The 15,801-nt window shown below is 46.4% G+C and overlaps 1 pseudogene; it reads left to right on the top strand.

Moving 5' to 3' along the window:
- Positions 1 to 5,673: 5,673 nt before the first annotated feature.
- The window catches only part of LOC115619011, a 69,940-nt pseudogene continuing 59,812 nt past the window's right edge, over positions 5,674 to 15,801 (top strand).

Genomic DNA, 15,801 nt, shown 5'->3' with positions numbered 1-15,801 from the left:
AGGGCTCCGGGGCCGCGTAGGGGAGGAAGGGGAGACCGAGACGGCGAGGGAAGGGTGATGTGTGTGGACGCCGGCCGGGTCGCTCCACCCGCCTCGCTCCTGCCCGGGGCGCGGCCGAGCAGCCGGGCGACAATCAGCTGTGGCCCATGTGGCAGCGAGGCCGTGCCTAGCGGAGCGGGGCCCTGCGCCCTCGCTGCCAACCGCCGCCAGCCACCTGGGTGCTCGGCGCCGCGCCGGGGACAATAGAGGCCGGTAACACGCATGCTCCCGCCTCCCCCCACCCCGGCCCGCCGCCCTTAACCCCTACGCTGCTGTCGGCCTCCGCCGCTTGGGCCTGCGCTCGCTGCCGCGGCCACACGGGTCATAGAGACACCGCGCCCCGGGTGGGCACTGCTCCACGGAGCACAGCCCTCGACCCCATGCATCCTGCGGGCCTGCAGCGGGGCCGTAACCAAGCGGAAGCCGCCATAGCGAGGCGCTACAGGGAGGCCGGGCCGCGCTAGAGCCGCGCGCGCCATGAGGCCCCACCGAGAGGTGGACGCACTACCCCCGGTGCACCGGGGCTGCGTGTGTATGTGGGTACTGAGCGCGGTAGGACTACATTTCCCGTCATCCCCCGCGCGGCGCCCCGCTGTGCGCAGGCGCGCTGCCGCTGGCCCCGCCCGTAGTGGGGCGACCCAAGATGGCGGCGGGCTGGAGCAGGGAGAATGTGGTGGTGGAGTTCTGCGACGCCCAGGTCGGGGAGGCTGTTGCAGTCGGGGGTTGCTGCCCTGCTGTTGCGGGGCTGCTCGGCCGCGCGGGGCCTTTCGCCGGCTGTAGAAGGACGGGGCTGAGCTGGTATCGGAGCCGTTTGTGCGGCGATAATGCCTTAATTCATGAGGCACTTTATTTCTAATCTTAGTTAGATCTTAGATTTTTTTATACTTTTATTTTTATAATTTTTTTTGCAGTATAATGTCAGGCCTAATAGAAGATATTTCCACTTCCCACACATATTTCCATATTTTTCCTCTGGGACTTTTATAGCTTCTTTCTCATTTGCAGTATAAACTGCTGAGTGTTGCTCGATTAGGAGAAAAAGTGGATTATATCTTCTTATAAATAGCAAAAAGGTCAGCTCTTGGTTTTGAAGTTGCTGGCTAAAGGAGAGCTCCCCTCAGAGTTTGTTTATGTGCTCTCTTAGAAACTATTCTAGGAAACATAGGGGGTTTCTAAGGTGATAGTTGCTTAGCACAGCTGGATATGGTGGGTAAACTATGAGCTACTTCAGCAATGTCGTGGTTTAAGCCCAGCCGGTAACTTGGAATCACACAGTCGCTTGCTCACTCCCCCCCCTTTCTTCCTCCCCCCGCTCCCAGAGGGATGGGGAGGAGAATCGGAAGAATGTAACTCCCACGGGTTGAGATAAGAGCAGTCACGCAACTAAGGAATAACACAAAACCACTACTGCTACCACCAATGATAATAACGATTAGTGAAATAACAAGGGGAGAGGATACAATTGCTCACCACCCGCCGACCGATACCCAGCCCGACCCGAGCAGTGATCTGGGCCTTCCGGGTAACTCCCCCCGGTTTATATACTGGGCATGACGTGCTGTGGTATGGAATACCCCTTTGGCTAGTTTGGGTCAGGTGTCCTGTCTCTGCTTCCTCCCGGCTTCCCCTCCTCCCTGGCAAAGCATGAGACTGAGAAAGTCCTTGGTCGGAATAAACATTACTTAGCAACAACTAAAAACATCGGTGTTAACAGCGTTGTTCCCAGGCTGAAAGTCAAAACCACGGCACTGCACCAGCTACTAAGAAGGAGAAAAATGACTGCTATAGCTGAACCCAGGACAGTATCCGCCCCTTATTCCATACCATTCACATCACGCTCAGATCCCACATTTTTCAAGATAACATCGCTTTTGTCTCATATATATATATATACACACCCCCCCACACACAAAGAGAAAAATATCATTCCCTAGTCCATGGACCAATCCCTGTAAAGTTACTGAATTCATCCAGTCCATGATGTCAGGCTCCATCTCTTGTAATAGTCTTTCAGGGCAGGAGGGACGGTGTGTAGTGTTGGGCTGTTGCCTGCTGATGACACGGCTGAACTTGTCTGGTCACTGCTGAGCTCATCTGGTTTCATCAAAGTTCATTCTTTGTTGAGGTGATGATCAGAGGGAAGTCAGGGTCAGTTGCTGGCGACCTGAAGACATCTAGCTGGTGGGCTATAAAAGTGTTATAGAGCAGGCAACAGCGTACAATTGAGTTCATTGGCTGTTTTCCCCCAAAATTAAATCCCCTTGAGGTACACATGGGACTTCCTCATCTTCCCGCATGACCCACCAAGTATATCCAGGTCCCTGAGCAAAAGCAACCCCACGAGTGGGTTTGCCTTTACCTGAAGCAGGAATAACCCAGACTGTCTTCCCCAACAAATTCTTTATGTGCACCACAGGAACTTTATCCCCCTCTACAGTACGTAAAAGTTCTGATTGGGCTGGGCCAGCCCTGTTGGCAGATCCCCTACTGTTGACCAACCAGGTGGCTTTTGGTAAATGTGTATCCCAGTGTTTGAAAGTCCCACCACCCATTGCTCTCAGGGTAGTTTTTAACAGCCCATTGTACCGTTCGGTTTTCCCAGAGGCTGGTGCATGGTAGGGGATGTGATATACCCACTCAATGCCATGCTCTTTGGCCCAAGTGTCTATAAGGTTGTTCCAGAAATGAGTCCCATTGTCTGACTCAATTCTCTCTGGGGTGCCGTGTCGCCACAAGACTTGTTTCTCAAGGCCCAGGATAGTGTTCCGGGCAGTGGCGTGGGACACAGCGTATGTTTCCAGCCAGCCGGTGGTTGCTTCCACCATGGTAAGCACATAGCGCTTGCCTTGGCGGGTTGGTGGGAGTGTGATATAGTCAATCTGCCAGGCCTCCCCATACTTGCACTTTGGCCATCGTCCTCCATACCAGAGAGGCTTTAACCGCTTGACTTGCTTAATTGCAGCACATGTTTCACATTCATGAATAACCTGGGCAATAGTGTCCATCGTTAAGTCCACACCTCGATCACGAGCCCATCTATATGTTGCATCTCTGCCTTGATGGCCTGAGGTGTCATGGGCCCACCAGGCTAAAAATAATTCACCCTTATGTTGCCAATCCAAGTCCATCTGAGCCACTTCAATCTTAACAGCTTTATCCACCTGTTGGTTGTTCTGGTGTTCCTCAGTGGCCCGACTCTTGGGTACATGAGCATCTACGTGGCGTACCTTCACCACCAGGTTCTGCACCCGACCAGCGATATCTTGCCACAATGCAGCAGCCCAGATGGGTTTACTTCTGCGTTGCCAGTTGCTCTGCTTCCATTGCTGCAACCACCCCCACAGGGCATTTGCCACCATCCATGAGTCAGTATAGAGATAAAGTACTGGCCATTTTTCTCGTTCAGCAATGTCCAAGGCCAGCTGGATGGCTTTCACCTCTGCAAACTGACTCAATTCACCCTCTCCTTCAGCAGTTTCTGCAACTTGTCACAGGGGACTCCACACAGCTGCCTTCCATCTCTGACACTTCCAAAGCACTGGAGGGGTCCACTGGACTAGATACTTGCCCATACTGCCCCAAACACCCTGCCATTCATGACTTTCCAGCCTTGTCGAAAATCCCTTGGTGGTCCTCCTATATCGTCGTTTAACCCTAGAGAAGACCCGAGCCCGACCCTGTTTAGCTTCCGAGATCGGACAGGATCACATGTTTCAGGGTGGTATGGCTGTAGGCAAAACAGAGAGAGCATATTCAGCAACATGCTGGTTCCCAGCAAAAGGAGCAGGATGCTTTCAAGGGCATTGAAAGTGTATTCAAGATCTTTTACTTTTCCAGAATCTACTCCTACTGTAAATGGCCTGGTGGGGGAGCGGAGGGTACGAGGCAATGTCTCCTCCATAGGTTGACCCCCCGAGGGAAGGAAAAAGAAAGATGCGTAATTGCTAAGAAATTCCATTATATACCTCCCAAAGTATAGAGGTGATGACCACACTGGGAACGCAAGCCAGACCAGTATCATGATCAATGAGTCTATTGTATTACAAGTCATTACCATGAAGTACAGTGAAACAAGAACCTTAGCCCAGGCCCCCCAGCCGATAAACACTAAAACAGCAAATAGTGGCTGTAAGTAAGGTACAACATGCTGAAACTCTGAGATCAAGCGCAACAACTCTGAGAGCAAATAAAGCAACATTGTAACGAGTGACCATTAATCTGAAACAATGAATGCTTATCACAAATATGATTAGACACACTCTGGTCAGATCTGTCGTTATCTCAACCTTTCGTGCCCCTCGTTGGGCACCACAAAGAACTGTCGTGGTTTAAGCCCAGCCAGTAACTCAGAACCACGCAGCTGCTCGCTCACTCCAGCCCGTTCTTTCTCCCCCCACTCCCGGAGGGATGGGGAGGAAAATTGGAAGAATGTAACTCCCACGGGTTGAGATAAGAACAGTCCAGTAACTAAGGTATAATACAAAACCACTACTGCTACCACCAATACTAATAATGATAAGGGAAATAACAAGGGGAGAGGATACAATTGCTCACCACCCGCCGACCGATACCCAGCCCGACCCGAGCAGCAATCTGGGCCTTCCAGCTAACTCCCCCCAGTTTCTATACTGGGCATGACGTGCTGTGGTATGGAATACCCCTTTGGCTAGTTTGGGTCAGGTGTCCTGTCTCTGTTTCCTCCCGGCTTCCCCTCCTCCCTGGCAAAGCATGAGACTGAGAAAGTCCTTGGTTGGAATAAACATTACTTAGCAACAACTAAAACCATCGGTGTTGTCAGCGTTGTTCCCAGGCTGAAAATCAAAAACACAGCACTGCACCAGCTACTAAGAAGGAGAAAAATGACTGCTACTGCTGAACCCAGGACAAGCAGGAAACCCAGAAAAATATGCAAAAAATAGGTCTACAAACTCTCTTGTCTTCTAGTTTGTCCTCTTGTGCTGGAGTAATGTCAGCTCCACGTTCACAATCACGAATAGGGGCATTGAATCCTCTGTGCTACATCCAGCCTACCCTCTGTAAGCTCACAAAGCCTTTTGCTTTTATACCTCAAAAGCTTTATATCAGTTTTGTTTTCCTCCTGGAACAAACGTTAAAGCAGTTTTGTCTGCTGTTGAATATTTGCTCTCAGGAAACAGGTAATGATACACAAAGGTATGTCTTCCTAGGTCACAGATTCAGATTGCACCTGGCTCAGGAGATATGTGGCCTGTTTTGATTGCTTATTCATAATGACTGGTATGTGGCAGGGAGAACACAGGTGTTTCCATCCTCTTCCGCAGTAGTTGGTTTCAATCTCACTGTTGTGCAAGTGTATACCTTAATAGAGAGGTTAACCATGGGTATTTTGGTCCCTTTGGTTCACTCTGGTGTGATCTGTCTGACTTGCCTGCTCTCACATATGAAACCAGAGAGCTGCAGTGGCTGCTAGGCTGCTGCTTCAAGCTAAACTCATTTATATGTTTGTCCTTGAGCTTTTCTTAGGAGTCTGCACAAACTTTTTTGCAGCTGGGAAACCTGAGCTTGAGAAATTGAAACACCTTGGCTATATCATCCTGTACCAGGCTTGGGCTCTGCCTGTAGGCCACACTCTCTCCAAAATCTCTGCCCCAAAAAATGGGAATGAGAGTCAAAGGAGTGGGCAGCAGTTACATTTATAGCCCGTATGTGTCTGCAAGCACAGCAGTTGTCTTTGTTCACCATGCCAAAGTGTGTCATGTAAAAACTAAAGGACCCAACCTGTAACACTTCAGAAAATCTCTGGGTAATTTGGGGCTGTTTTTGCCTACAAGTGTCATCTTTCCATACAAGCTGACAGAGGTGGCAGACTCTGTGCTCTTCCAATTTAGATGTGACCCACAGAGGCTCTCGTCAGGCTGTCTGTGCTATCAAAAGGAGAGTAAAGCTCACCATGTCCAACAGTGAAATAGTACCATATGTAGCAACTCGGCATGTAGATGGCAAGTTAGGTATGGTAAGAGTTTGTAGCTCTTGAAAACCAGTATAGACTTGGCAAATTGGATTGGTCTGTTGCCTTTCAGTTGGAGAGAATGAAGCTAGATTTAAAACTAATGGAAGTTCAGACATGAAAATGTGTTTTTCCTGGCTTGGCTAGCAGAAATCAAGTGACATTTGAAGTCTGAGGAGATGCTGGCTGGGCTGTGGGCTCAGAGCTGGTTTTCAAACGTGCAGTACTCCTACTGTGCTTATTCACATAATTGTTACTCATAAACAGCAATTCTAGCTATCCTGATTGTTGTTTTGAGATAAAAACTGCTTTCGGGTTGGTTTGTTCAGTTTCAATTCCTCCCTTCTGGAACATTGTGCTGTGAAGACTGACATAGCAATATACCAAGTACATTACGTTTGTGGTTTGTTTTTTTTTTCCTGTTGCCTAGATAAGACTGTAGTATTTTAGGGAACTGTTTGTTGCTATAAAACTCATTTGTGACCTGCCAGAGTAGCAGCCTGACACATGAAGCTTTTTACTTCATTGTAATTGTTCATTGCATTTTATGATGTTTGGTGCCTGGAAAAACAGTTTACCAATGTTCATTATTAAAAACTATTTGTAAGGATTTATGAGATCCTGGTGCCAACATGAGGAAAGATAAACTTGTGTATGAAATTATCACTTCAAATTGATGTTTTTCTCCTGTCTCAAGGAAAGATGGCCACAGCTGTATGGAATATGTCAGCTGACTAGCTCTTCATCATGTGAGAAAGTTTTGGTTCCAGTAGTGGCTTTAGTGATCCTCATTTTAATTCCTCAGAAGTGTGTCACCTGGGAAAACTTACTTCTGCTTGTTTTATTTTTAATAAATTTAGTAGCCCACTTTGTTTTGCAAGGTGCTGTGAAATCTAGGAAGCTGGGATTCTTTCTTTACCATTTAGAGATTTTAAAACCAGCTTATTCTTTACAGCATTAGTTTTAGGACTAGGAGAACCTTGCCAGAAGACTGGACTTGTTACCTAGGAAAAAGCAGTGAAAGTAGGTTGTTCCTGGAACAGCAAAAGCGGTGAAACTTGGCTTGGTTGGGAATAGATATGGGTCTGGGGTTTACTGCAGACTCCTGCTGAAACTCTGCAGGCATTTGTAGCTCTTTGCCATGTGGACTTTTGGTCTCTAGCAAAGAATGAGCTTGTGAAGCTGTTTTTCCCTTAGTTGAGGTACTTGGAATTAGGGGATTGTTGTGTGAAAGGGTAAAATAATTTGGCAGAAAATAAACCCCCTTGCTTTCCAGCTGATCCTCAGATATTAGAGGGGCTGGGTGCAGCTAGGCTTAGATTCTGAGTGATGCCCAATTTGCCACTATCAGTCCGGTCGCATTCAATATATTGAATAATCACGATTCCGGATGCACTAATAGTGCACTGCACCTTCAGTCTAATCGTGCTCACGAACTAGCACGGCCACACTGAGGGAGCTGGTCGCGTCCAATGAGAGATTTACGATTAGCTACTTAAACGGTGCAGTTTATTAAAGCAACAGATACAGGTTCTTGTGGATTGCCGGTGATAAATACACTGTCTGCAAAAGCACGTGCAAATAATAAGGTATACAACCGCGCGACAAAGTTATGAATAATACAGCCTGGCTTTAAAGTATAAAAGTAAAAAGTAACTCTATATAGAGATTCCTAATTTTCCCAGGGAAGCACTGGATACAGTGCAAGTCTTACCCAAAGGCGTCCCTATGGGGGGGAAGAAAGGTCCAGCCCGTCGACCGGTCCCAGGAGTCGAGAGTAGTCAGCTGATGGGGTCTTCCTCGGCTCGTCCACGATGATGTCTTCCCTAAAGCCCCCCACTTTTTGGGTCATTTTTATACTATTTTTCACTTTCAAGGTGGAGCTTGAGTGACTCTAGTCATACATACCTTTATTGTTATTGGTGTAAACTTTCCTCGCTTTGCTTTTAAAGGTATATGCCACAAAAAATTCAAAGAGCATGCTCAAAGAGGGGTGGTCTCACTTTGGAGGCGGGTAGCATTGGAGGTGGAGGTGTGTTTTCGTATTAAAATGCATTATAATGAAGCAAAGTTCGCACAAAGGACAGCATTTTGTCAAAAGATGACAGGCCGTTGGCTCAGGGCAGCAAGTATGCAGCTTATCAGTTTTAAGTACCACCTAGTTCCCATCTCTGCTGGTGTTGGGACAGAGTTTGGCCGCAGAATCTCCACTCTGCTCCATCCTCCGTCAAGCAATGTTGCCACGGGAACCGCTGTGGAGTGAATTCCTGGCATACCACGTGCAGCTGCATCTTACCCTGCAAGTCCGTTTTTCCTTTATGTGTGAGCAATGCTACATTTTTAAATATAAGTTTAATTTCTACATCATATTCAGTAATTATTCCACAGGGATGGAGCCCTGGTTGAAAAAACTAGGGTTTTGTGATGGTTATTCTCCTATCACATCTGATGGAAATCGAGTGGGATTGCCATTTTGTCTACTTCATAAGTAGTAGCTGTAGGACATCTTGAAGTCTTATTATATCCATGCTGAGAGTACTTAGCAGAATGCTGAACAGCAGAAGGGACATCCTGAGCCTTCAGAGAGGAAGCTTTGAAGATGACAGCAGTTAGTTTGAAGAACATGGGGCATAGTACTGTGAACGCTAAAAACTGCTTTGAAGTCATATCTGTGTTTATGGGCTGAACTGTTTGGCTTTCCAAGTAAAATTTTCCTTTATTCTCTTGGCAATTAAACGAGATGATCATCCAATTCCATTCTGAACAAAAAGAGGGGAGACAACATTCAGTCTATTCTTTTTTCTTCTTATGGCGTTTAAGTTATCTCTTGGCCTTCTTTGCAAGCAATGCCAAAGTAAATTCTGATGCCTCTTAGCTATCTCTCGTTTTTGGAGACCAGCCGTACACAAATGATTGCATTCTGTCTCCCAGTACATATATAATTAAATCTGGCCCTGCAATGGAAGAGGGGGAAGACTGAGAGAGCTCCTGAGTGGGAGCAGAGGCTTGTGGGAGAGGATGGAAACTATTTCGTTATTGCCAAAGAGAAGTAACTGCTTGGCTGGAGAAGAAAGAGTTAAAGAAGCAGCAAAGTACACTGTGTGATTAAGCAGAGCAACCCATCTGGACAGGAGCAGGAGAACAGAAAGATAAGGAACTGGTTATTTTGGGACTGTTTGTGAAATGATGAAGAATGTTGAAAAAACAAAACTGTAAACCAGGAACTAAACATGATGTGCTAAAACTAGCTTGGTATAAAAGGTAGAGCAATAGGCTAAAAATATCTTTTGCTAGAATGGTATAAAAGCTAGAACAATAGGCAATAAAGTGATTCACTGCATGAAGATGCTCTGAGTCCATGCCTTACATATGCCACAGAGGCTGATTAATATGGATTTATTAGAGATTGCTGATTGAAAGGCTGCAGCTGCGATTGCCATAGTGGAGAGAAGGGAGCAAGGTCTCTGCTTGTAATGGTGTCTGCCAGGTCTTGTCTTCAATTTACTCTAACAAAGATGTTTTCTGTGTGCTGTCTTGCATCCCAAAATCAACTGCTACACCTCATCACCCTTCTGTGCTTCTTTAAGGAGATGTTACTTCTAGCATCCCTGACTGATATCAGCCTTGGCTCTTACCACAGTAGTTGGTACCTTGAAGATGAGCTGGCAGGTTTTCCTGAACTCCTCCCCAAAGCTGTGTGTCTGGCCGAGAAGCTGGCCTGAGAGGTATAATTTAGTTTTGTTCTCTGTTTCTCTTTAACAGGCGACTGCGATGTCAGTGGATTGCCTGGGACAGCATGCAGTGCTCTCGGGGTGAGTGTGACAGTCCCCATTAGAACTGTATGACAGTCATTTCCACAAGCCAAATCAGCAACCTTCAGGTTGACCTCAATTGAAGGGCTGATGTATTGTTTCAGAAAGGTGCAGCTAAATTCTGTTCACAGCTTGATGAAAAGGATTCTGGGTTACATTTCCAATGGGATACAGAGTAGAAAGCCAGCAACAACAGCATAATAAAATACTATTGTGGTTTTCCTCATATACGCTTTCCCAAATCCACTTGTGGGAGGTGGAGCATCATGAACTACTGTTTGGATTCTGCTTGAAATACAGATTAAATAATTTCCTTAAGGCAAAATTTGCCCCAAATATTCTCATGGTGTACTTGGGCAGGGGAGCCAAGCTCTCTGACCTGCTCCTCTGCTGGTTCAGTGTACTCAACAAGAGCAGTAGGTGCCATAGACTCCAAGCTGCCAGAGCTCCCAGGAGGGCTTGGCATTACGTAGCCACCTTCAAGGGCAAGTTTTCAACCAGCTCAGCAGTTGCCTGCCCAGCTGCCGCCTTTCAGTACGAACAGCTATTCCTGTCCCACTGTCAGCGACGCAATTACCACACCAATTAGGATATTCACTTCAAATTCAGGATCGCGTGGGTGCAGCTGACTTTTGGTCAGCCTTAGAGGAAACAGATCCTTTGGTATAACTCAGAGGTCTGCTCGTTTCCATGTAAACCCTTAGTCCAGCAGCCCTGTGCAGGAATAACCAGCTCAGCAGCTGGTTTGGGTCTAACTTGATGTCCCTTCCCCCTTACACTTGCCCAGTTTCACAGCTTGCTTATTTGGACCAACAGCAAGCTGGGGACAGCTTGTCTGCAATTCAACATCAGCCCTCTGCGTTCCAAGCTTCTCCTGCATGCTCAGCAATCCTTGAGGATTTGCCTCCTTTCTTTTAAAGCTGTGTGAGAGCCTCAGAAGGTTCAGCATCTTTGCTCTTTGGAGTAGGGAGGAGCCCTGAGGACTTTGGTCTGGAAAGGCAGCAAAGATGTTCTTTATATTCCTTCTCTTAGGAGGATTCACAGTGCTCAGAGCAGCTGTATGCATGCTATGCAGCTGACATGTGATATGTGGCTAACTACATATGGTTCAATATGTTTTGGTGCTGGTCTTCCATTAGAGTTCAGCTGGCTCACAATTATTTCTGGCCACTTTATCTTGCTTGTAAGATGAATCAAACTGTGGAAGGAGTGATACCTTGCCTAGCTTTGTGGGGAGTTGGCCACATCCAGCAGGATGTATGAATTCAGGTTTAGCATCCTGCAAATATATCTCTGCTGCGTATAGGGTTAGCTCAGGTAAGCAGCGTAACCAGATCCATGCAGTGCTGTGTCCACCCCTGTTCATGAGCTGCTGCAGCTGAGCTAGCTCCATGCAGGTGTACTTGTACTGTCTGCAGAACCATGAGACGAGGAAGTACAAAATGAAATATAATCCTTTGTAAATAAGAAAATTTAGTTTTAAGTAACTTTAAGCTTGGTGGCTTTGTATATAACAACAAAACTTTCCAAACCTAAAGAAACCCAACCAAAAGAACATAATAAGGGTCCTTGTATAAGATAAATCGTTGTAGCTGACATGGTTTTAGAACCTTATGACCTTCATACAAAATTTATTGTAACCAAAACAGGACTGTAGCTAAGGAGTATCTGAAACTAGCAGATGTTCAGGAGGTACTGTAGTGAAGTTAACTGATAAGTAGAAGGACAAGGAGAAATCACTCACTTATGTCAGCAGTGTTACCGAACTAATTAAGCTGGTGTAAGCATTTATCTACTGCGCATGCTTCAAAGACTTCCAGAACAAGAGTTCAAGGAACGGCCAAGTGATGAAGGTTGTTGGAAGAAGTAAAACGACCACCAAAGACCACTACCACGTTGTTATGCACATGCGAAAATAGGCATGGAATTATGTAAAATGATTCTCGGACAACTAATGCATATGTATGATGTTTATCGGAAATGTAATGAATATGTATGTTAAGCAACAATACAATCATGGTCTGTTTGATGCTTAAATGAGACACACATTAGGAGGCGATATCCCCTGTGTCTTCCGGCGCCGCAATAAAGAATACCTGCTTGTCAACTTAAAACTTTGTTGGCGAGTTCTTAACGAGTTCTACGAATCAACCAAGCCCCCCAAACAGTGTGGTGTGGAAAGATGCAGCTGTGCAGAATCATCTGATGTTTGTCAAGGCTCATTAACTCCTGCTCGGAGCAACCTCTCCAGACTGAAGCTGGCTCCTATGAAGCTATTCCGCTGTGCTCCCGGCCTTGCACCACCTCAGCTCTGCTGCTGCAGCATTAGGCCAGCAAAAGCATATTTGCATGGGCTTGCACCATTTCTCAGTGCTTCCTTTTGTATCCTAGTTATCTGGGGGGTTCTGTGCTAGAGCTACCCCTTACATTTGCAGATCCTGTCTAATTTCAGTGTGTCTTTTGGGGTATTTTCATCTATCTTGTGAAATGCTTCTCCGGTCCTCTAGGCACAAGGCTGTGAGCTCCATGTGAGCTTGGGGTTTTGAGATCAGTCCTGTGTGATACAGCCCCTTTGCATCTGTGTGTCTTGCAGCTGCCCTTTCCTCTACATAGTCAACCTGGATGCTCCAAATGAGGGTCATGGAAAGATCTCCCGACAGAGCAAGTGGGACATAGGGGCAGTGCAGTGGAACCTGCACGACAGCTATGCATACTACTTTGCAGCTTCAGTGAGTTCTCTCATTTAAGAGCTGTAACTCATCATCTTCCCCTGTCTTTCATGGGTGGACTTCCGCAGGGTTGGAAGGCTCACACAGGTGTGCTTCTGCAAGTCACGTTCCAAGATCAAGGCCTTACTCTGATCTACTGCCAGTGAAGTATTTAGCTTGATGGCTCTCAGTTATTGGTCAGTCAGTGTTGCATCTAGTTTTGCTTGTCTTTTGTAAAAACACCTTCCCAAAGAAACTGGGCATCCAAATGGTCCTTTTTCTGGAAGGAAAGGGGGATGTGCTCTCTTTCTAATTTCCATTCTGTTATGAGATTTATTGAATTTCTTACTCTGTGGTATTTTGTTTTTACCTTCCTGGTAGGATGTGGTGCACCAGGCAGTCTATGAATAGCACAAGTCAATACTGGCTCACTGCTGTAACAATCTAGGTTTGCAGATGGGCAGGGACCGAGCCAGCGAGAAGTTCTTATTCAGTGCGTGGAGAAATAAATAGACTGGTCTGAAGAAGCAATAGTGGCCATGTGAGACTTGAATACAGTGTTTAGCTCTGATCTTTACTTGGTCTATCATGCTCTGTAGCTTGTTCACCCAGAGCCCTGAGCTTCTGCTAGTGGCAGCCTTGGCCATCAACCAACTGCAGCAACCAGCACTGGCCAGATGCAGACTGTTCTCATGGTGAGGTGCCTTTGCTGCTGTGTTATATCTGCTTTTATAACCTGAGAGTCCTGGAATAGTTGGGAGTGGAGAGGTTTCAGCTATTTTTTTGAGAAAATGCTTAGCAGAAAGTGGTTTCCTAGGACTTTTGTTTGTTTTGCTTCCTGGACTGGCACTTAACTTACAACTCTTACTTAGGACTTGAGATTAAAGGCAGTCTTGAAAGTGGACCAGTGTTGTCAGTTAGGAGCCTTTGCTTGTTTGCTCTCTAACATTGCCCAGCCTGTCTCCTCCCAGCTCTGGCACAACTGACATCTTAAAGGTGCCTTCAGCAGCTGTCTGCTTCTCAGCGGAGAGTTAGTAAAACTTTCAAAAAGGTGCCCTTCAGTGCCACTTCTGGATACAGTCTGTGAAAATCAAACCCAAATAATGAAATGTGCTGTGCAGGCCACGAGCAGAGCAGGAAAGCTTCTTTTCAAATACATTCTGAAGGCGATATCCAGTGATCAGTTAATGCTGATCTGAGCAGGACCCTGCTGCAAAGCAGGGTTGTGCCCATCTCACACTCCTGTCTCTTGCTGCCCTGAGCAGACACAGGAACCCATCTTGATACAGACTGAAACTAGGTGTAGCTGGCATCAAACCTTGTTGCTTCTGTTTATGAAGATGGAAGTGTTCAAGGCGGGGCTTTGAGCAACCTGGTCTAGTGGAAGATGTCCCTGCCTGTGGCAGGGGGTTGGAATTAGATGACCTTAAGGTCCTTTCCAACCCAAACCATTCTATGATTCTATGCCAAAATGCTCTGGTGATTTAGATGTACTTGCTGACATACATCAAGCGAGGAATCCCCAAGATCATAAAATCAACTAGGTTGGAAAAGACCTTTAAGATCATAAAGTCCAACCGTTACCCCAGGAAAAAATGAGATCAGGCAGCTTTTCCCTTTTGAGTCAGAAACACCTCCTTTCCAGCCATCTTACAGTTGGCTGGCATTTTGGTGCTGCTGCGTTACAGCCCTGTCCTAGGATTAGAATTTAGCCTGTCTTGTTTAGAAGTGGAAAGCAGACTTGCACCATGTGCTCAGGTCTGTGTGTCTCAGGTCAGGTCTGGAAGCAGTGTGGATGTGTTTCAGGGCCATACCTAAGGGGGGCAAAGGTGCATTGGGAAGAATAAATCAGCTTGGATTCAGCACTGTGAAGATGTGATTTGCTACTTCAGGCTGGCTGTCAGTCCCCCATCAGTCATAGAATCATAGAATCATAGAATCGTAAGGGTTGGAAAGGACCTTAAGATCATCTAGTTCCAACCCCCCTGCCATGGGCAGGGACACCTTGCCCTAAACCACGTGGTCCAAGGCTCTGTCCAGCCTGGCTGCTGTTGAGGTTGTCTTATGTTCAGGTATACCATGCAAGTGTTGTAGACAGCCCCGAGGGCTCTATCCCTAAAAGGGAGTGTCCTGTCTGTCAACAGCTTCACCTAGTCTGCAGTACTGTTAGTTCAAAGTAGTACAGGCAAAGGGGAAGTCTGTCCTTGTGTTTGGATAAGGGCTGCTTATTTTTTTTAGCTTCTTTCCAGAAGAGCTGAAACACATCCTTTTGTTGTGCTTGGCTGTGTCTGCCCTCTGGCTCAAGCACATTTCTGAGGACTCCTAAGCTGTTGTTTCAAGAAATGCCATTGTTTTCAATCCTAAATCCTTGTTACTTTTTTTGTGTGGTCACAAACGCTTGAACAAGAGGGTGATGAAATTGTTGGAAGTGCACACCGATACTTATCATGAGCAGCACATATTTTAGAAAATGCTCCTGATGGGAGGAGCTGTCATTCCCCCACACCTGGTGCTAGGGGCAACGCTTTCCATGTGAGATGCCCCACAAAAAGACTGGTGACCTGGTGATCCTTTATCTTGTAGCACCAATTCTGGAGTCCTGGACAAATCCTGTTGGGCGATTTCACTCTACCCCCTTAAATCCTTCTGTCAATGAGAAACATGCAAGGAGCTTTCCTTGCCCCAAACTCTTGTGCAGTCCTGCTGTGGGTTATTAGAGAAATGCCATATATTATTGCTGAGTTGGGAGGAGGCTTTCCATTTCAGGGAAGGCTGTAGTGTTTTATCTATCTGCAAGTTCCAATTCATAAGAAGCAGTTTTGGGGTAAAAAAACAAAACAAAACAAAAACAACAACAAAAGACAAAAAAAAAAACCAACCCAAAACAAACAAACCACCACCACAAAAAACTGCCGCAAAAACTGTGAGTCTCTTCTCTATTACATTTTCCCCTCATCTACCTGTAAGTCTGAAAACAAGGGGCTAATGAAGATTAGGGGGCTAATGAAGTTTGCGTTATTTCTGGTTTTGCAGAATCAGCATGAATTTCCAGTCATGGCCTAAGATCCACTGTGCTTGGTGCTATAATCGCACCAAAAAAGGCAATTCCTGCCCCAGAAAGATTAGAGTCCACCTGGGCTGAGGTAAACTTTGGTTGAGGCAGAATACAAACTTAAAGCGCAATAGCTATGTCCAAGTAACTTTTGTGTGTGGCTGCACTGAGAGAGGATTTAGTCCTGGAATGAGTGAAGGAGCC

The sequence above is a fragment of the Strigops habroptila genome, chromosome W (assembly GCF_004027225.2).
Source record: "Strigops habroptila isolate Jane chromosome W, bStrHab1.2.pri, whole genome shotgun sequence".
Classification (NCBI taxonomy): Eukaryota; Metazoa; Chordata; class Aves; order Psittaciformes; family Psittacidae; genus Strigops; species Strigops habroptila.
Note: the sequence above shows the minus strand (reverse complement) of the source record. Positions and strands in the feature narration are given on the sequence as shown.